The following is a 21,754-nucleotide window of genomic DNA, read 5'->3' as shown; positions in this document are numbered from 1 at the left end:
ATGGCCTATAGTTTTCGGATTTTGATAAATTAATTTCAAATGCTAAATATTAACGAACTTTTCACATGGTCAGGCCATTAATTCTGGCCTGGACCCCTTGGCTCATTAGCAATGCAAACGAGCTACCAGAATATAATTTAAACGGTTTTTGGTCAAACTTTTCAAATATGCCACATAAAGCGCTAAATAGTCAGCTGCCAACGAAACAGGTTATCTGAAACGCCTCACTCACTAATTGAAAACAGATTTGAGTATGGATATTTACAATATTTATTTGTTTATGTAAATCTGTCTTAAATAGGTCCAACTAATTTCGGTCCATTTTCTGATGGCAAAAAAAAAGGCAGTGTTCGTGCGCATACAACTGTTTCAACTGTGACTTTACAGTCTGTGAATATGGAAAAATAATAACAAATGACAATGCGGCGTGTGGAGTCGGGAAGAGAGTGCGGGACCTTGAGCTTGAGCCCTACATATAGCCGGGTGCAATTACCTGGTCCCCGGTGCTGTGTCACAATTTCCGCAAATTATATTAGTCGCTCGTAGTCGGTCGGCAAGCTTATCCCCCAATCACAATCGCATCAACATCGTTTTCATTTCATTTCAATTTTCATTTACAGCCCAGCCCCGCTCGGCCCGGCCGAAAGAGTGAAAATTAATTAGTGCCATTATAAATAAAGCATAACCATTGGGCGGCCAAATCATTTGACATTCAGTCCCCCATCAGACGTGGGACAGACAAGTGCGCGAAAGAGTGACGAATGCTGGCCGAAAAACGAAAATAACGAATTGCCAAGCCAGTTGGGCCAAAGAAGAAACAACCGAAAGCAGAAAACGGGAAACAGAAAGCGTGAACCGGAATCAAAACAAAAAGTAAAAGATTGAAAAAAACCGAATCGCTTGTCGCCGGTTAAATCAAAATCATTCGCTAGTCACGTGATTACGATTCGTCTCGTTTTTGAGTTGGGCTAAACATTGCGTACTCAAGTAAAAACACATTTTCTAGGTCTACATATAAACATTTTAAATTTTGGAGGTTATATTTGCTAGTAAAATTGTAATAAAAATGCTTAAAAATAATACTTTTGATGTTGTGACTTGTCCTTTTTTAGATCCGTATTATGTGTAAATAAAATGTGTTTATACTGAAAAAAGTTATTTGCAACTTATTAAATTGGTTTAAACCTTTTAATAGTTTATATTAACTTTCGTACATAAAATTGTTTTAAAAAGTTATTACAAAAAACCTTAATATATTGTTTTATTACTTTTTCGGATTTTTGCAAAATAGGTCAACAACATTTTGTATTATTTAAAAGATTATTTTTAAACAAATTACAAATATATTCTCTTCTGTATCCCTTAAACTTTACCTTGGTATGCATTTTCCTATGTCACTGTCATGTCTTTAGCTTTTACAGTCATTGTTCCTTGTTCTCCTCATGCTTTGTTTATCGCTTAATGCACTTGGAATGATACAAAGATATAGGGTATAGAGCAAATCGGAGGGGGCATAATGATATGGCCGAGTGTCGCGTGTGGCGGCCGTTGCCACAAGATTTAAATTCTATTAAAGAGAAAACTGGGCAGATAGCCAGCAAAGACTGGCAAAACAAAAAGATAAACGAATATATAAAATAATCAACATATGAACGTATTTTAATGTAACAATGATTGCGGATATAAAACATTTTGTCGTGGTGAAACCTCAACGGTTTATGCGTATTTTTGGATTGGATAAATAAAGTTAAAAATATTTTTATGTCGCGTTAATTAACAAAACAAACTTCTTTTTTTGCTCAAATTGTGGCAGATTCAACGAGACGTAACGAAATTCGCGCTAATTGGTGACATTGGTGACACTTTTTCATCGCTATTGACTAAAGGTAAGTGTGAATTGATTTACTTAGAAGGGTTTAAATAAAAACCCGTGAATCAAGTAAAAGTGAATCACTATTATCTGGGGCATCTGAGCGGCAGTCTCCCGTTGTGGATCCAACTATTTATCGGGCTTGGTGGGTGGGGTGCCGTGGGTGCTAAACATGCAAACCCCCTTTGGCAACGCTTTTTGCCGACGCGTTTGTCATGCAATTTTAATCGCAATTGCATTTTTAATTTTCCTCTTCCACCTGACGGCCAGGCAGAAGAAAAGTTCTCTAGCTCGAAGAGAAAAATGTGCTCGGCAGCGGGTAAAAAGGGAAAATAAAAGCAAATAAATATTAAATGCAATACACTCAATACCCAGACAGGCGGACAGACAGACAACCGGCAGCGAGCTGGCAAGCGAACTGAGCTGACAGTGGGAAAATAAGTGGAGGCGGGTGGGGGGCAGGACGAACGCCTGGCGGGCTACTAACACATTGGCATACAGGGAATGCGAGATGGGTCGACAGGATGCGAGCGGGCGAACGAGCGAGCGAGCTATGCGTTCCATTTGCATAAATCTACATTTTAACAATTTTTTTTTGCTTTTCCCATTCCCCCGCTGCGAAAGACGCTGCCTTTTTAAAAGAAAAAGGGAGCAAAGCCGGAGGACTACGAGGGGACTAGGGTAACTTGATAAATATTCGCGCAATGCTGGGCGTGAAATATGCAACGATATTTCTTGTGCAACTACCAATGCTGCTGCGGCGGCAAAAACAACAACTGTCAATCGAGTGGCCGATTGAAATCGGAATCGAAATTGGTTTTATTTTTAGAGCTACCCGTTGGCGCCCAACGGACGTTTTTAAATGAGTTGCATCGATCGAAAAGCTCATATGTCAGAATTTGTGACAAACATGACTAATTAAACATGAGCCCGCATCGGACAGATTGTCAAACTGGTATTAACATTTTATCTCCAGTAATAAGGACACGCATAATACGATGCACTGGGAAAAATTGCGTTGGATATCGGAGTGATTTTTTCTACTGCAATTACAGAAAAAATGGACCTAATAATAAGTGCTTTATTATGCTTTTTTAAAAATTTTATTTATTTTTAAACAATCTATATTGATTTAATATTATTGGTTTGAGTATTTTCTCTCACTAAAGTTTTTTAAAAATGAATTTGTGAACAGTTCAATTAAAAACAACAAAATGCAGTTATCAAATTGCACACAGGTATTTTAACAGGAAATTTATTTGATTTTAGTTTCTTTTTTTTCGAGTGTAACCACAACGACTCGTTGTAACCACATAAACCACAACCTGCGACCGCACGGCAAGCCGAATAATGAAGTCAAATCCTCACAGCACATTCAGTCGTAGAGCATATTTCATGAATATTTTATCGAGACGACAGCATTGTTGATGGCAATTTAATGCCGATACTCGAACTTTTTGTTGCCGTTGTTAATTTTTTATATTTCTGTTGACGTCCGACAAGCCATGAATGAAGGATGCACATGGGTTTTTCTTCTCTTCCACCTCACTCCTCCCTCTGATTTTCTCGACTACTTTTCATGCGATCTTTTCTTAAATCGGATTACAATAATTTTACAAAGTAGTCAATTAGCATGACAACAACAGCCCCATTGCGTGTCAAGAGTAAGGGGCGCGAGCTTTACATTGTTTATCCAGTCAACTTTTAGAAATTTACGGATTTCGCACATATTTACACAACATGCAACGTAAATCCAGAAGGCAATAGAAAGGTGTAAACCCATAATTACAATTTAACTTTAAAAAAAACTTAAAAAGATCATTGAAATATAAGAAAATTGCTTATTCATCGCGTTATCAAAAGTTTTGTTTCTTATCATTATTTATTATCTGCTCTTTATAAATTGAAAATATTCTTTTATTTTCTTCCGATATTCACAACAATATTAAAAAACTCGTTTAAGGAAAACGAATAATCGCACAAGTCACGAGTGCTATGAACAGTCCACGCGCCATGTATCTCTTCAGCATACAATTCTCCTTAGCAATCAGGCAATGGAAAACAGCACATGACCACTATATCAACTACTCGGAAAACAAACCAAACTCGATTGCCAAACCACGTGACTGAGCCGATACCGGTTGCTGAAAGACTCCACGCAAATAATCCGCAAAGTGATTTCCAGTCTGAAAATAGCTTTTCCAAGCGCGACGAAAATAACATTTTCCAGCGGCTTTGATGTCAATAGCAGCGTAGCCATGCATATTAATATTCAAAATACAGTATTAAGTGCTGCAGAAGTAAACAATATTTTACAACAAAAATATGAAAATCCGAGAAGATCAGTTGAATGACTTAAAGCCTTTAACACTTGACATTGACACCTCGCAAGTGGCCTGGTTAAACGAACTATTTGCGTTTCTTAATTATTTGGCCATTGCAGCCAGTAAACAGTGTTAAGCACACTTAAGCCAGAAGATCTGAGTCATGTGGAATACTGCAAGGTATATTTACTCTGCTGATGACTATGTGATTGCTGATGATTTACTTAATAATTGCAGCTGCACTAGGTCTGCCTGCCCAAAAGCCGTCGCAACTTCTGGTGCTTTCGGCTGATTAATTGGGATCACATGACGCGACTTTACTATTTTTAAATTGATTTCGGCGAACGCCCGTAAGAGGTGTCATAAAAAATGTAAAAACTTGTTCCACTAGAGCGAAACTCTCGCCAGATGCTCGGATACCACCCAGTTTTTCGGCTAATCAATACAGATCGATGGCAGAATTCGCAGACATTTCACAAAAGTTGAATGACTTGCTGGGAGAGTTCGGTTACCTTTGGGCCACTGATTGCAAATGACCCAAATTGGATTTAAGTCGATTAAAAGGAGCCCAAGTAGCTGCATACTTATGCCCCGGCATGCAATCAGAAATCGAATTGCCATCGAACAAACAACCAAAGGAGCAACAGTGAGGGCCATGCATGTTGCAAGCAGCATTTATCAATGAAATTCAATAAAAATACATTTTGCATACCAGTTCGTTGAACCGGCGCACACAAAGGACGCCCTCGGGCCAAAGGCAGCTTACCTGTTCCATTTCATTTGTCTCGCCAAAGAAATCGGCAAGGAATCAGTGGGAACGACTTTAAAAATCTCACTTGCCTGTAACTTGACCTGCAGCAAGTTCTGCAAGCACTGTTCCCCGCACCCAGACAGCCGTGATAAATGTGACAACAACAGGCCAATAGGCGGCATCCAGCTGGGCATCACATCCCATTCGCATTTCGCATCGCAGACCATCACAATCCACTCCTTTCGAGGTATGTGCCTGTACACTGAGATAAAGTATGTTGTTAATATCAGGAAACAGGTCTATACACTGAGAAAATTTCTGGTTTTAATATGAACAAATAGTTTTTTAAATCCCAACAACAGTCAAACCAAGGTCAAGAACTATAAGAGCATTAAAAACATTCAGAAATAAGGATTTCCTAAGAAAGTTATACAAAATTACCCGAATATTAAGGTATTATCGCTCCAATAACGAAATTTTCTTTCAAAAGATGTTGAAATTGATACAATATTTTTTTCCTGTGTATGACTGGTCAGCCCAACCCAAGCCTTTCTCCCTTTCCTCTGCTTGTCATTTCAATTCCATTTGGCCAAAGTTGAGATCCAGTCGCTGTGCTTAAGTGCAGGCCCAATTCCAGAGCCAGGTCCGCACCAGCGGGCCATCTTCAACACTATTAACAACCGTCTCTTGGTCGTCGCTGCTCGTATTTCAACTTCTGCCTAATTGTTGTTGGCATGGCGATGGTGACGGCGACGCGACGCCGCCTGAATATTATTATCTGCTAATGCGCTCCGGCTATTTGAAGTTGAATCGACGAGCTACGTGCATAAAATTGCGCCGATCTTTTTTACTCTAATCATAAGATGGGGCATGGTTCGCATTTTAAATGCACTTCGATTGGGCAAAGTGTCGCTACATTGCGATTTAAGTTAATAATGGATTTGGTAATTTAATTCTATACTGGATTTAGGAAAATCTCTCACCACCCCCGACTGACTGAAACCATGAGTTGTGTACATTGAGTATGAAATTACGCAAACTTTTTGCACGCTTTCGTTAGCTCTGATTGCCGCAATCAAAGGAGCGTCTGCAGTTGCATTGCTTGTGTTGCAAATCAGTCCAACTCCCCTCCAAACATACACACAGCCGACCAGAAGAGAATTGGAAAAAAATCCATAACAAAGTAATCAATGAAAGTTGGATGGGAATAGGGCAAAGTAAGTAACCTAGAAGCTCCAGACGGAAGCCGAACCCAGTTTCTTGTGGCTTCCAGTTCTGTTTGGCCAACACGCTAAGCAGACAGCGAACAAACCCAACAGACCCAGCCAACCCAGGCGAAATCAAATTCGCAGTCCCTAGAAACACTTCGAAAAATTTTACTTAGAAAATACGTTTTCTAAGAAGATTTTAAATCCGAGATAGCATAATATTTAGAAAATAATAACAATGGTTGGAAATTCTTTTGAAATGTCTTAAACATAGTATTTAATTTTTTTAAATAAAATCATAAATGATAATTTTCCCCAATTGTGAATCGTCACTACATCAGTGAAACCAAACTAAGCCATGAATTGCAACAAACCCAATTATACAGACAAATTCTTTTATATATGACTATATTTTAGTCCCATTTTAAACTCAAAAGTTTATAAGCCTGCAATTTGGGAAACAATTATTTTTATCATTTAAGTATATTGAAAATTAAAAGGAGATTGGCAGCTTAGCTTTAAATGTTTGGAAGGACCTTTTTTATATCTTTAACTTTTTTTTCGTGTGCATCACAATCCTGTCCGACATTCGGGTTTCCTTTTTTAGCAGCTTTTTCCTCCCCGGCACTCGAACAACAACAAAAACAACGACTGCAGCAATGAAGTGCCAGTGTTGCTGATAGTTTTGTGGCAAACTTTGATGCGCTGAAAGCCCCCTCCAGTTATCAGGCTCACATTTACTTTGCTCTATTTGGCGGAGACAAAATGATTGCAACTTGGCCGCTGGCGACTGATCGAATTGCTTGCCACATGCAACACAAAACAGCCCATAACCAAACCAAACCGAACCAAACCAAAACGGCGCAAAAAGAACCGAATACTGTTTTCAATTTTCCCCCCTTGGGTCGGCCACGACGTCATTACGTGGCATAATTTTTATTGTTCGCTGGGTTTTCAGTCGGGCGCCTGGGGCGTATGTGAAATGTAGTCCACACAGGAACTATGCTCTCTTCTCATGATAAAGCAATTTAAATGTTCTTTTTTGCTAGTACCAGCATTAAATCACATAAAAATACAAACCCAATGCAAAACTTGCAGTCGAGTCAGTTTGGCTGCTTTTGCTGCTGACGTCACTACATTAAAATGGGAAGCGCAACAACAATGGCTCGGGGGAACGCCTTGAAGTATGCTGCATGACCTGCCCTCCAGTTGCACGCAAAATACTCATAAAAATTAGAGCCTCGAGTGCTGAAGCTGAAGCCAAAGCCAAAGCCAGACCCCGAACTGAAAGGCGCTCTTCAAGTTGCATGCAACATCGCTATTTATGAACTCAACAAGCAGGACGTCCTGAGCCCGCCCCTTATTTCTTCGCTCCCATCTGTAAGTCCGAATGTGTGCTCCCGACATGGTCCCAAAACATGCTCCATAAATCGCCACAGATAAATTTGTGTTCTGTTCTTTTGATTTCGTTTTGCTCTTCATGGCCTGTCGTGTCCTGTGCTTACGAAAATATCATTATTGCTCCCTTGAAGAAAGGTATTACAACTAAATCAACTGGTTTGTTTTGCTAGTCGGGGTCTGAATTAAATATATTAATTTTTAATAAACCAGAACTAGTTAATTAAATAAAACAAAATTTAATCAAATATAATTAGTATAAATGTTAGATAAAAAAAGATCATTTTATTTCATTTTTACGATATGTTAATTAAAAATCAATAAAAAAGAGTTTAACATTTAAAACTTTTTTTTTAAACAAAAAAACACAAATTGTAATAGTATGTAATTATTTATCTTTCCTTCATATACAATTTTGTAATTTTCAAGAGTTGCACTTACTTTAAGTTGAAATAAGGATAAAGAGAAAAATTAAAAAAATCTTAATGACTAGGCCACTAAACCAGTGAACATAGTAAATACTTTGTTAACTGATCCGCAAATAGGTAATGTAGTCCCAACATTTGTTTATATCTGTCGACAGTCTTTAAAGCGTTAAATTAAACAGTAAACTGTGAGTTAGTCAGTTGTCAGTTATTTTATTTTTCTGTTAGCACTTGCATATCGAATTACCTTAAATTTCGAAGCCCAGAAGCCTTTTAAGTGTATCGAACTTTCATCTTTCGCCAGCCTTCGCATTTATCTCGGTTGTAAATGCAGCAGGCAGGCCAAACAGTACAGGCCGAAATTGTTTTCATGCTCCTTGGCCAGCCAAACGAACGAAACAACCGGGTAACCAACCAACAAGCCACCGGCAGCCGACCAGACCCCTTTTATTTATGTCAATCTCTGTCGGCTGTCCGACTCTCCTGGCCCAAGACCCCGCCCTTTGCCCGGGGATCATAAATCTTGGGACGGCACTAGGCGCTGAAAGTGCATATACAATATAAATAATGAGCGGGTGTACAAGCACTAGCCCTGTTCCTCGCCAGGCATTGTTCCGTATATGCATTTAATTATTTTTATTATGTATATTTATTTTTCAGTCTTTTGCGCAGTGCTGCGCGAATTCCTTTTTTTTTTCCTTTGTCCTTTGAACTCGGCTTATTTTGTGCGGTTATATCTGTTGTTTATTTTACTGTAGCTTTTCATTGATACAAGCTTACATTAATTACATTCTTAACATGCCCATAATCCCCAGGCATATAGTAAATGATTTTGTGCAAAATATAATCCGCGTTCAATGCCCAAACCGTGAAATGTGGTCCATGGTCTGTGAACCCAGATGAACGAGTTGGATTTAGTAGCTATCTGTGATCACGTGCTTTGCTGTTGCAGCCGAGTGTGAATATTAAACGATCATGAGTTAAAATAAATATCAAGACAGCTGCCGTGCTGAGTCAGTCGTATGGGAAGCACCACAAGCAAAAATCGTATAAAAGAATCACATGATAGGTTGTTTAAAAAAAAACGTTTTTAGTGAGCCATGAGTGGCAAGCCTTAATGGTGAATAAATATGTCTGGAAAAACCGAATAAAACAAACACATTATTGTGTAATTTGAGTGAGCAAATAAACAAAATTTTCAATATTAATATTTGCTCAACTCAAAGAAAAAAGTCACAGAACGCAGACATATTTAAATTAAATTACTCTCTAGCAGCTCTTTTTTTTTTTTTAGTATTTTTAACTATCATTGGGGGTCATTAAAAATAATGAATAACGAATGGAAAAATACATTTAATAGACTGAAGTGGAAAATTGAAACTGTCAGTGTGTGGCAAGAGTGCGTAAACATACACACCCACTCGCCGGCTTGAGCCTCAATTAAAGTCTGCAGTGTTTTTCCCAATTTTTCCTGGCCACATTTGCCACGCATTTTAATTGCTTGTCAGAGGAATGGTTGACTGGCCCCTGGAGCTACATCTCTCATTGCTGTTATTGTGGATGAAGCATTTAATTTGCTGCACAGCGTGCGCGTGTCACAATAAAAAATCACTCAAGTGCAATGCTCCACTCGACTTCGCCCATCCAACAAATGCACCGCATCACTAAAGTCGGCCAGACGCACTTCGTTAGCCTCGACGGTCCTCGGGGGTTTTCAGGGTTCTCACTGTTTTCAGTGTTTTCAGTGTTTTTCGTGTTTTCAGGGGTTTTCTGGGATTCGGGATCGTGTGGTCAGAAGAGCGGCGAACCCAGCTGCCGAGAGCTGTAGAAATGCCAGTGACAATGGCCAGTGTCTGTGAGTGCTCCAAGTGGTTTGCTTGTTTGCCTGTCGGTCAGGAGTGCAAGTATCTCACTGCCGAACATGATAACTCAATTTGTTGATAAAAAAAAAACAAAAAAGAAGACAACTTTTGCTTGCTGATATATATTTACACCCTTGAATTTATAACAAAAATATTTTATAAAACGACAAAGACAATGAAGGTCGATTATCCAAAATAATTCTTTATGGTTACTATGTCAGCTTTATGATTTAGCAGTTCGATTATTATAAAATTAAAATTGTATATCTTTATATGTTTAAAAGCAACGAAATTCTAATTTTTCAATTTGACTAAAATTGAAATACCCTCTGAAAGGGTATAATAAATAAAGACAATAATATAGATGTGCTGGGAGAAACTTTAGCACGGAGAAGATCAGCCATAAAATCTCTGGTATCTCTAGGGTTTAAAGCAGATAAGACAAGATTTTATCACAGGTTGTGTAAGGCAATTTCTTAAAAACGTGAAAGATAATTCATGGGAAAAGTTGTCATAATTGTATTTGCCTAATTAATCATCAACAATAAAGTCGCAGTTCCTAGAGTGACAGTTTAATGAACAACAAATCCCCAAACTTTACCTTTAGTTATTGAAGGTTTAAGCCCTGACATGACTATCGGGTTAGATTTTCATTTTGTGAATTTTTTTCAGTAAACATATTTCTTACCAACCTCGTGCGTACATCTGCAGTGTAAATATAAAGTCTTTTAAATTAATATTTAGTTAGCTGTCGCTAAGCAAATTTCTTTATTCGACTGTTGTAGTATCATAATATTAGCTTAGTCATACATACACACTTCAAAACAAAACTATGACTTTGTCTGACGATACAGATAATTGTGGTCGCGAGATTACTTAATCGAACTCATAGTCTATTTATAATACTCGACACTTTAATTTTTAACATTTATTCACCACTTAAAGATAATAGCAAAGCAATCAAACCAAAAACTAAGTGCTTATGATCTGATAAGAATTTGTCAAGAAAAAATAATTTGTTTTTCCAAAGAGGTGGCCATTGAAAATTCTTAAAAAAATGACAATTAAACAGATAAATAAAATGTTTCGGGGAAAAACCATTTGGTCACCAAGATAATCTCATTTGTTTTTGCTTAAGTGTATATCAACAAATGACAAAAACAAATTAAGTGGCAAATCATATTAAAACTTTTGTCACGTGATTACTGAATCCTAGTGTTTTCCATTATTAATACCTATAAATACACTTCGGAACTTGATTTTCTTTACCACTCAAAGATAACGTGGCAACCAAATAAGAAAAGCTTTTTAATAGGTTTTGGGAGGTAAGAAAATAAACGTATTACCTGTTATTCATAACTAAGTTTGTTTTTAATTTAAACATAGTAGTGTTTATTTTTCTTAAAAGTGTGGTGTGCGTCACGAAAAATGTTAAGTGATAGGATATATTTTGGGGGAAGAACAAATTTGTTTACGTAGATAATATACAAGCAAGTATGAAACTTAAAAATGATTCAACAATGAGTGGATTTTTTGGGAAATAATCAATTTGCAATCAAAAATAATTGCCAAATGTAATGGCACCAGGAAGCAGACTAATGGATAGGCGGTTTAATTTGAAAATCATATAATTAAATCGAAACTGAAGCACCTAATGAAAACAATATGGCTCTGACACTGGAGTGCATAAAAATAACATTGGCAGTATCAATTTTTGCCGTTTCGGCATTGTTTTGAGTTGGGTTTTGTATTATCAATTAGTTTCGGCACGCGGAATATTTACAATAGTCGATGTGTGGCACTTTACACGCGAAAACACGCAAATGAATTCTGATGGCTGATAGGCGATGGTTCGGAGAGATAGCACCACTCAGGGCACCCAGTTGATTGCTTATTGTTATCGCCACCGGGAAGCTGGTGGGTGGGTGGTGGTGGTGACTAACTCCATTATTTTCTGCTAGACTATTTTTGTTTTGAGTTGTTTGTTTCAACTAATTGAAACGATCCCCAGCAGATGATGAAGTGACTGCTGGACAAACAGATTTAATTTGGCAGACATTTTTGATTACTTTAATTTACTCAGCTAAACCTGCTTTTAATGTGGCTTGGGGCGCTAGTATAATTCAAAATCCAATTTATATCTGCTGGCATACACACAGAAAGCAATCAAAATGTGCAGTCAAATGAACTACAAAAGTATCTCAGACTTGTGCTTTTTGCTGTCCGCTTTTTTCATCTGCCTCGAAGGCTAGCAATGGCAAATTGCAAAGTGATCAATATTTACTCACTTCAGGCTGACACAGTGCATTCGGCAAATATTAACTCTAAACAATATTCATTCAATGTGCTGCAGCACAGCTAATCGATGGTAATATTACCAACAATTAGGTGGCAAACAATAAACGCTCCACAATAGCCACATCAGAGGGAGGCCAGTAATCATCTAGACTCCGAAGAAGACGGCGCCGCCATCCGCTGGAATTTAATTAACTTGGCAACGCGAAGCAAAATTAGCATAAATCATTTAATTAAAGGTAAGTGCTGACGAGTGGCAAGCAGGGCAGAGTCTTGCCCGAGATTCAATCGCTGGGTTGGGGGTGTTAAAAATGTTTTTGTCTCATGCGAGCTGAATCAAGTGCTAATTTTTTAATGACATTTGATAAATATGTTTTAAGCTGCCGACTTTTGCTGACGCTCCTAGCAAGAGGCTGGAATTCAATTAATCGTAAAACGAGAGACAGTTAAATAAACTCACATACATAATTAAATTGTCTTGACAGTGCATTTAATGCTTTGTGAACTTGAAAATGTTTTGAAAAATGCATTTCGAAAATTCCCTTTTTCATCAATTAGCCAAACACAATCTTACAAATGCATAAAGAAGGTACAACAATTGCCAATTTCAGAACGATTTCATTGCTGGTTGCATGCTATTCAACCAAAAAATAAACACACCAGCTGCAAAAATGTAACTAAAAAAGCAACAATACGTTGCAGGGAAATTGTTGCTTTAGTTGTTGTCGTTATCGTTATTGTGGTAAATAAATAAAACCGCATCAAAACTATTGTAATAAAAACATTTTCATTCGCATTTTCACAATGAGCGCAATTGCAAATTGATTTGTGTGGTTCGGCGAAAATTTCAGCTCTTTTCGCCCTCCTTCAGCCATTGCATTGTTGGCCAGAACAGCAGAGAAGAAAAGCAAAAAAACAAATAATATTGCACAAAAAAAACAGCGAAAAACAAACTGAAGTATAGCGAAAACAGCGACAACAAAAATATACGGCAATGAATTCAATATTTTCGCAAAGCTTATGAATTTTTGATAACGTTTTCCCTGTTGAATATTTAAGCATTTAACAAACAGCGTTCTGATCACAGGGTCCATATAAAGCTGATGTTGTTTAACTTAACTTATATTTAATCCGAAATATGCGTGAAATACTCTGTGCAATCAAATGAGTTAATATTTGCAATGGGATAGTTGAGGTATGTAAATATTAACAAGGCTGGATTACAAAAATAAGTTAAATTTATTGACATTTAATACTTAAATTGTTTTTTATTTCAACATTTTTTTCACAAGAGTCCGCGTTTTTAGCAAAGTATTTAAGATAGCAGATAAAATAAATTAATTACAAGTATTTTATTTTAATTATTATAAACATTCGGGAAGACACAATAATTTTAAAACTTAGATAATTCTATTGATATCCTTTTTTGGGACACAGTTTTCGATTATTAATAAACTTGCAACGTCAGTGGAACTTTTAAGATTTGAGCTTAGTTTCATTCATAATTTACAACTACAAAAAACCGTTTGTCTCAGCGTAAATTTCAATTAGTAAGCCATGTAGAGAGCCAACATTTTCGTCGTTTTGCTTTGAATTTTTGTTTTGTGTGGCTAAGCCGGGGAACCTGCAACAGCATCCGCATAAATTTAGCATATTTATAGGCACATAAACCCCCACTCGAAGCCACCCACACTCAGGAAAATACATATATATGAACATATACTTGTTGAAAGGGGGTCGGGAGCACCTTTGGCGATTGCCAGCCGACCTGCCCTTGGTGTGAAAAATGAAACATAAATTAAATCTGCTACACCAAATTCAACCCACAATGCCGGGCTTAGGATACTTAAGCGGCGGCCTCTCCTCCTTTTTCACTTTATGATTTCAGCCAAATGAAAATTTATGAAGCAGATGGCACAACCTGATGCTAAAGCTAAAACCAAAGCCAGTCGGCGCTGAAGAGAAAAATATGAACTTGAAATTTTGTGGTCTCAAAGTTTTTTGTGGCAAATGAAAATTATGCCTCATTAAATTACCAAGTGGTAGTCATAAATTACACTTTACTTCGCTGAAACCGAACTGAACAAGCTGCCGTTGATCAGACATATAATTCAAATATATCAAGCAAACTCAGTTAATCATGACTGCAGTCGGTGCACAAATTTCATTTGGCAGTGCGCCGTATTAAATCCACTTCAGACTAGTAATTAGTTGGCTAGAACGACGACGTAGGCACTACAACTCTCAAACACGGATGAGTTATGGGATCATTTAGATAAAATTCTGCGCTGCGTCTGTCTGGGAAAAACACTTCCGATTAAGTGCTCTAGGTCGAGGCAACTTCCCTCCCACCGAGCAAGGCTGTTGAGCTATCATCACTACTGACGTTAGCTCATTATATGATTTTATTGTCTGGCAAACATTTGTGTCTAGCCCGATTCCGTTTAACTGGATGTACCAGTAGAACAAACCGCGTTCTGCGGAAAAAAACACCTGGCGAAACAGCCGGCAGTCTCGTATTTGCTTTGGCATTTACGATTAATTTCAGATCTCCGTCTTATTATAAATAAGGGCACAGGGCCAGAAGCTGCATGCATTCCTTGTGCGATCTTAGGCAAGGTCGGTCATTCAGTTTTTATTCAGTGATCAACTTGGAAATAGTTTTTTATTTTTCCCCGTTCTTTCAACAGTGTTTCACTTTCACGTGAGTAGAACAATATGGAAAATATATTCACTGCGGATCGTTTAAACAGCTGTCAGTGGTTTTGTCGTTGACCCATTAAGGTTTTATACGGCTCCGTTTTTTCGGGTCTTTTTGTGTGTAAAGAGAACTTCCAGAGTGATATATTATTCTAAAATTTTATTTTTAAGTGATTCGAATGCCTAGTTGGTTATTATTCTCAGTTGAGTTTTAGCTGTGATCGGAATACCATAACTCGATGTTGAGCGATGTGGAATGTGATTACCCTTCAAGGGTGCCGTTTGCTGAGTAAGCCACATACATATGTTAAATCGGGCCAGAAACCTTCGTTTTAGTGTTAGTGTGTCTCCTTTGCGGAAGCTTCGGCTCAAGCTGTGCCGCTGGCCTTGCCAACAACACTCTAAAGTTCCCAGACCATGTTCCTAATGAGTTCTCAACAAGTAGACTAGCAGTGGCAAAAGCATAAACTCTATGCAAATTGATTCACTTTCAAGCAACTTCATTTGAGTTCGTTACGTATGCGGCCAGTTGCCGACTTAAGGACCCTGCAGGAGTGTAAGCAGGCTAAGTAAGCTGCCTTGGTTATGACAAAGGACAGCATTTCGAGAGCCGCACACACAAGATGTTTCACGCACCCACGCAGAGTAGCACCACCAGTTGCCTAATAAATGATGTGGCGGGCACGGGAGTCAACTTAAGGGAAACCTCTTAATGTGCATTGCGAAAAAGAAATGTTTTTGTAGCACAGAAATAACATTTGCAATTTAAATACATTTCAACAGTTTATATAGGGGTGGAAAAATGATTTGAAATAAGTTGATAGCAATTTAGATTAAATAAACCAGCATTCTCTTAGATTAGCTTAGATATTTAATATTTGTCTTCGAATTTATAAATGCAAAAAAAATTTGGAAACAAATTCAGATTTTAAAAAAATATACTAAAATAAATTAATATAAATATCTATATTTCAAAAACCAGTTTGGAAAATTACGATTCTTATACGGTTTAATTTTTATTCTAAGAATTTTGTGCGATAATTATTATTTGGTTTCCATATTCATTAATATATTTCTTAGTGTACCTCACACAAAGACAAGATGACAAAATGTCGTAGTTGCTGTAGTTGTTTTAGCTGTTGCTGTCAATCAAGTCAAGTAAAATTTTTGCGACATTGTTGCTGGACAAGCTGCTGCTGGGCGAGTTTACTTTGTCTTTTTCGTCATTGTTCCGCTCCCGTTTCGCCAGCGACTCCCTTTTGTCCCCCAGTTGGCCATGTAATTGCCGTTACACTTTGGGCCAAGTTATTAAGTGATTGTTATTGTTGCTGCCGGAGCTGTTGTCTCGTTGATGCAACAGCATAATCTAGCGATAATGCGGAGCTCGGTCTGGACAAATGTAAATTAACTCGTGGTCGAGAGCCTGGGAACAAGTTCATATCCGTAGCTTCTGGCTAATTTTGCGTAGCCTGCTTTTTTGGGTAGGCGACTGGCAAATTAATTTCGATTTTTGTGAACAGTTCGGGAATGGCTGTCCAAAACAATTTGCAAAATTGCCAATTGCAGCATGTGGTATGTGAGTGGCGCAAACTGTTGCAACTGGGCCAACTAATTGCCTTTAATTATGAATGGAGCAGCCTGGCCCCACCCCAAACACACCACACACAAAGGATAATCGTTGTCCGCTTGTCAGACATGGCGTATGAGTAATGGCTGTCTAGGTAATAATGCATTATCGATTTAAAGTGTCACATGATACGAAAAGTGGCATTTGCATTGAAGTGCAGACAATAACTAATTGCCCCCCATATCTCGCCACCCAACTGGAATATTTTCCTGTCAATTAGTCCGGTAAAATGTGGATGGCAAAAGGGGCGGGCAGAGGAGCCGAACGAGCCCTATGTATCTGTAAATATCGTTTACATGACGTTAATTGCATATTGATAGTGTTTGCTCAATTGTTTGCCCTTGTACGTTTTATTTGTGTTTGCTTTGAATGGCTCGTGCTTTGTTAATGCAACTTTGACCGGCCGAAGTGGCCATCCATCAATCAAGCGATCCATAGATCAATCAATGCGGCACCGCCAAGTTTGGCTGGCCGTTCCCCTAATCGTGCTCCATGCTTGTCAAACAGTTGGCCCCCAGTTAACTGCAATTTGCGACTCATGAATATTTATGCGCGATATAATTAAATATGCTAATTACAACTGATTGTACGCACAATCATTTGAAATTATAATTCTCAGCGAAGCGATGCGAAGCGAAGCGAGTTTACTTCTCGCCAACAAAAACAGCAAGGACAACAGCCAATCCGCCAGGATAACACGCACTGTGAAACTGACAATTTAGCATAAATTCAAATGAAATCAACACAAACGCAGGAGGAAGGATTCAGTAGCGAGGGTGTGACTTAGCAACTGTTGCCAGTTTAAATTGCTTTGCAGCGTAAAAAATTAAGAGCAGTGGGGGAGTTGAGGCGGGAATTAAATAAATTACTTTGTTGCCAGCATAAAGTTGACGCTGCCAGCTAAACAATTTGTGCAGCTATCAGGGCCACCCTTTATCGACCGCCTGCTACCCCTCACCCGCCGGCAACATTGTCCACTAGGATGGGGTCCTTGCACATCCTTCAACCCGCCAATGCACCTCCTTTTCACTCTGTAGCCACCCAACTGCCAGTGCCAGTCGGATGAGCCATGGGTAATTTTTGTGCTCCACTTAAGTGAATTTAAGTTTTAATAACTAACATTGGCCATCAAAGATCGAGTTGCTACAAGCCAGGTTTATCCGAGTTAATTGAAAATCCAAAAAGGCAACAGGCAAAGGCCAAAGCATATTTTAGTTTTCTACTCTTAATTGCACAAACATAATATTCTGCACCGTTTTTAGCTTGCTTTTATATTGCCATGAAATTGGTCATAAATTTCGAAAGAAATTAGTTTTCCTGTTCTCAATTCTGAGAATTCGGAAATAAATATTCAATTAAAAAGATAAAAACGCAAATTAGGGTTTAATAAATTAACCTACATGGTTTTTCTGTTTCCTGGCATCAGCAAAATACTTAAAAGATTAATTGTATAAATTGTGAACTTAAAAATTAAGTTTTGAGAGTATAACATTTAAATTGAATAGTCTGCAAAAGTATTTTAATTTATTAAATTATAATCTTTTCACTTTAAAAATATAAATGAAGTTAAGAAGTTCAATTAAATTCCTGAATTAAGCAAGAAGCTTCCAAAGTCAACACACAATCAGTCAGCAATTGAAGGACATATTAAAGCTTGTTGTTTGGACAAACATCAATAAATAATTAAAATATGTATTGCCATATGCACACTCATTGTATAAATACTTAATTAACCAGGCTGGACAACAACATTACGTCCCAGGCTGGACAACAACATTACGTCCCAGGCCGGACATAAAGAGCCGGTCACTTGAACAAATCACCAGCACGTGGCCAATAAAGGGCCTCCCTCGTTCCCATACAAGGTAGAAATAGTTTTCCAGATGTAGATAGACAAAGGGAGGCGGTGAAGCCGTAAATATCCATTTGTGGCATTTCCATGGTGACAAAAATGTAGCCAGTCTAATTTATTATCAACAGCCCTTGTGCAAACAAAGAGCCCAAAACAAGCTTTTTAATTTCCACAATCTCACAGGACGAGACATGAAGAAGTCAGGCCCTGGGTACTGCCAACTGGACAGGGCAAGAGCATTTCATTAGTTCAATTAGCTGGACAGGTGCTGGCTGGATGTCAAGTGGCAGCTTTTTAAACGATGATTAGTGGCTTTTCGTTTTCGTTCCGGGAGCGGACGAAATACAAGACAAATTGTTGTTTGTTTAGCCCCTGACAGGAGCCACTTGAATACAAATTTATGTGTCCGAAAGGATTCCCTCTGTCGGTCATTAACATTGGCAGGTCGCAGCTGAGGGACAGCTAAACATGTTTTCTAGTACACCTCCTGAGCGATGGCCTTAGGGGAAATTAAAAATTTGTTGCAATGTATTAATAGGAAAGCATAGAAAAACTTTTAAATAAACGGTCAAAAGAGAAAACTAATTAAAACTAATGGACTTGCATTATAAAAAGTGTTTGCTATATAAGAGAGATAAAAAAATCAATTTGATTACAATTGTTCAAACAAGGAATTAAATGAAAAATATCACAGAAAAGCAAATAATGAAATCTGTTTATATTGCGAATAAATGAAATAAATCGTTCCTTTGAAATATTCTCGTTCTTATTAAGTATTTGCTGAATACCATATATTAAATAGTAAAAAATACAAATTAATTTTATTTCTTTAAAATATGAATATATATTTTGTAATTCTAGTTTTACCTGCTACATTTTTTTCATAATATCTAAATTAAAGTCAAAGTTTCGTTTCAGTCAATTTAAATTTAAATAAATAACCTTTCAATAATGACAGTAATTTATAACTTGTTTTATATATGATATGGTTTCCGACATTTGAATAAAAAAGCTCTTCCTGTAAGATTCTTTTCATGGCCACAGGTTGTCAGTGGTCACCACAATGAGCTAATGGAGGTGTTAGAGAGCGCAAAAAAGGGCTAACAGACATTGCACCCGGAGACTAACTAACCCAATTATTTGTAAAATGCGAGCACAGAAAATATAACCGAGAAACCAAAATGAAAAGAAACCGCAGCCCATTGTTTTTCCCCACAGCAGGTGAAACTAGAGACACAGAGAAAGTTGCCAACGGGGCAAAGGGAATCGAGATGGCAGCGGGAGAACTTCGCACAGCACGCGTAATGAAAACTTTGTTAGGGCACACCCAATGGCGTAGGGAAAGCGAGAAAGAGTGCAAAAAAATAATAATAGCAGAGCGGGGGAAAGGGGAAAGGAAAACCAGCTTTTCCTAGCAGTGCCGCTTGATGGTGTCGAGTGCTCTGGCTGCTGGACATGAAAGTGGCGACAACGGGAAATTAGTTGTGCACGCTTGCAAGTTGCAACGCAAAACCCGAGCATTAGCCGGCTGTCCTAGATGCCCTGCCGCTAGGGGTTGACCACTAAATTGCCGGGATGAAGTCGCCGCTCCAGCTCCGGGCTGATGTTGATCAAATTAACAGCATGTGGCGACTGGCAAGTGGCTGAAGACCGCCCGACTCCCGCTTTAATGCGCTCCCCGTGCTCCTCGCGCTTTTTGTGGCATACTTTTTAGAGACCAGCAAATTGCTTAAGCTGCGGCCAAGGTTCCAAGAGAAGCTGCACAATGAAAATTAAATTAGATTTTTTTTGGTTTAAATTCACAGATTCAAATTTATCAAAAATTGACAGTAATCAAACTATTAAAGATATGGACAAAACATTAAAATATATATATAAATACATATGGTCCGTTTTAAGCATATCAAATTAGAAAAGTGAAAGAAAAATATAAACTATTTATTAAGGCTTGCTTTCCATATTTAGATTATGTCCAATCCAGATTATGAACTGTAAAAGCTATTTTCATAGTGCTTCACTTTGCAAAGTAATTCCTTAATGCATATATTTTAAAATTTAGATATCAATTTGATGCCAATATTCCTGGCATTTTCCCACTGTGTATTTGAAAAGAAGCCTGCCTAATTGTTTGACAGGACAACTTGTAACGCGGAAAGTTTTGCTTTACTTCACGTCTGAAATGCGACAGGGCCACAATGACAGGCAACAACAAGTTGCAATTGTCACTTTTGTTAAAACTTTTGCAAAATTTACAAAGTGCGAGGAACTTATTTTTTTTCTTAGCTTGAATTTTTTCTCTTTGTACTTTTGCTAAGGCTACATTTTGTCAAAGTCATGCTGAAAATAAATTACAAAAATGTCCGCGGAAAATTATGTTTTCCGAGGGCCAGAGAAAGGAGAATTTGATTCCTTCGCCGGCCAAGCACCACTCGTTATAAATGATCGCAATTGAAAGTTTAACCCCATCCAGGGCTAGTTGAGAAATTGACATTATTTTCTGTTGGCAACAACAGTCAGCGAACGATAAATAAGAGGCAACTTAAGTCGAGTATTTATTTTTCGGGCATCGTTTGATAAATGACTTTGAGCTGGCCAAAAGTGCAGGAAGAGTGGGGGGAAACAACCGCACATGGGCGTGGCAGCCACGCCCCCAATGACTTTTCTCATTAAGCCCGGCCAAGGCGAACGTGGTCGAAAAGAAATCAAACTAAACTTTTGCACAAAATTCTTGGGTCGCCGGCCCGTTGGGACGAGAACATGTGTAAAGCGTCGAGCGGTTAAAGCTAAACAAACAATTGCCAAATGCAATCGAGTTGGTTTTGGCCCTAAGGGGGTGGCCGAGTGGGTGGCTGGATGGCTGGGTGGCTGGTTGGCCGGGCGGATTGGACGAAAAACAGTCGGGAACAGTTGCATGTTGGCAAATGGCAGGAAGAAGTTTGCCAACCGCATGCTTCAACTTCAATTTGCTGGAAGGATTGTTACGGGGAACTCGGATCGCTGCTTACAGCTTGACTCGTATTTCATTACTCGAACTGGTATTAAGTGGCAAACTTTTGTATTTAACAACTTTTAGCAGCCGAGCAGCAAAAATGAAGAAGATGAACCGACCAAAGTTTGCCAGCGCCAAGCCAACGTAAAACAAAAAATAAAGCGTAAAACAAAGAACAAAAACTAAGTTGCAGTCACTTGACTTAACTGCATTTCCCTCAAAATGCACTCGTCAAAATATCATAATTTGAGAACTCAAATCGGCAAAACTAATCTTAATTCATAGATCATTTTTGACATGTCATTCTTAATTAAAATTTGTAGTATTGGGTACACAATTAAACAAATAGTAATTGACTAATTATATTGTTCTGTAAACCAATCTTTAATATTAATTGAGTGTATAATAAATATATTGTGAGGTGTAGTTATAAAAATGAATAAAGACAGTCGA

At 38.0% G+C, this 21,754-nt stretch overlaps 1 protein-coding gene across 4 annotated transcripts in view; it reads left to right on the top strand.

Annotated features, from left to right (window-relative positions):
* Positions 1-21,754, top strand: part of LOC108048781 (sodium-coupled monocarboxylate transporter 1) — a 36,650-nt gene that overhangs the window by 614 nt on the left and 14,282 nt on the right. For 2 of the 4 annotated variants that reach the window (XM_017129653.2, XM_017129650.2), the window contains exon 2: positions 1,814-1,886. The gene's annotated coding sequence lies outside the window, so the exon portion shown is untranslated. Of the gene's footprint in view, positions 1-1,813; positions 1,887-14,743; positions 14,838-21,754 lie in introns of those variants that run through there. The other 2 variants (XM_017129656.2, XM_017129652.2) reach the window with 1 other exon arrangement.

The sequence above is a fragment of the Drosophila rhopaloa genome, unplaced genomic scaffold (genome assembly GCF_018152115.1).
Source record: "Drosophila rhopaloa isolate 14029-0021.01 unplaced genomic scaffold, ASM1815211v1 contig_155, whole genome shotgun sequence".
In the NCBI taxonomy this organism is placed as follows: Eukaryota; Metazoa; Arthropoda; class Insecta; order Diptera; family Drosophilidae; genus Drosophila; species Drosophila rhopaloa.
The sequence above is the reverse complement of the archived record's forward strand: the minus strand, read 5'-3'. Positions and strand labels throughout refer to the sequence as shown.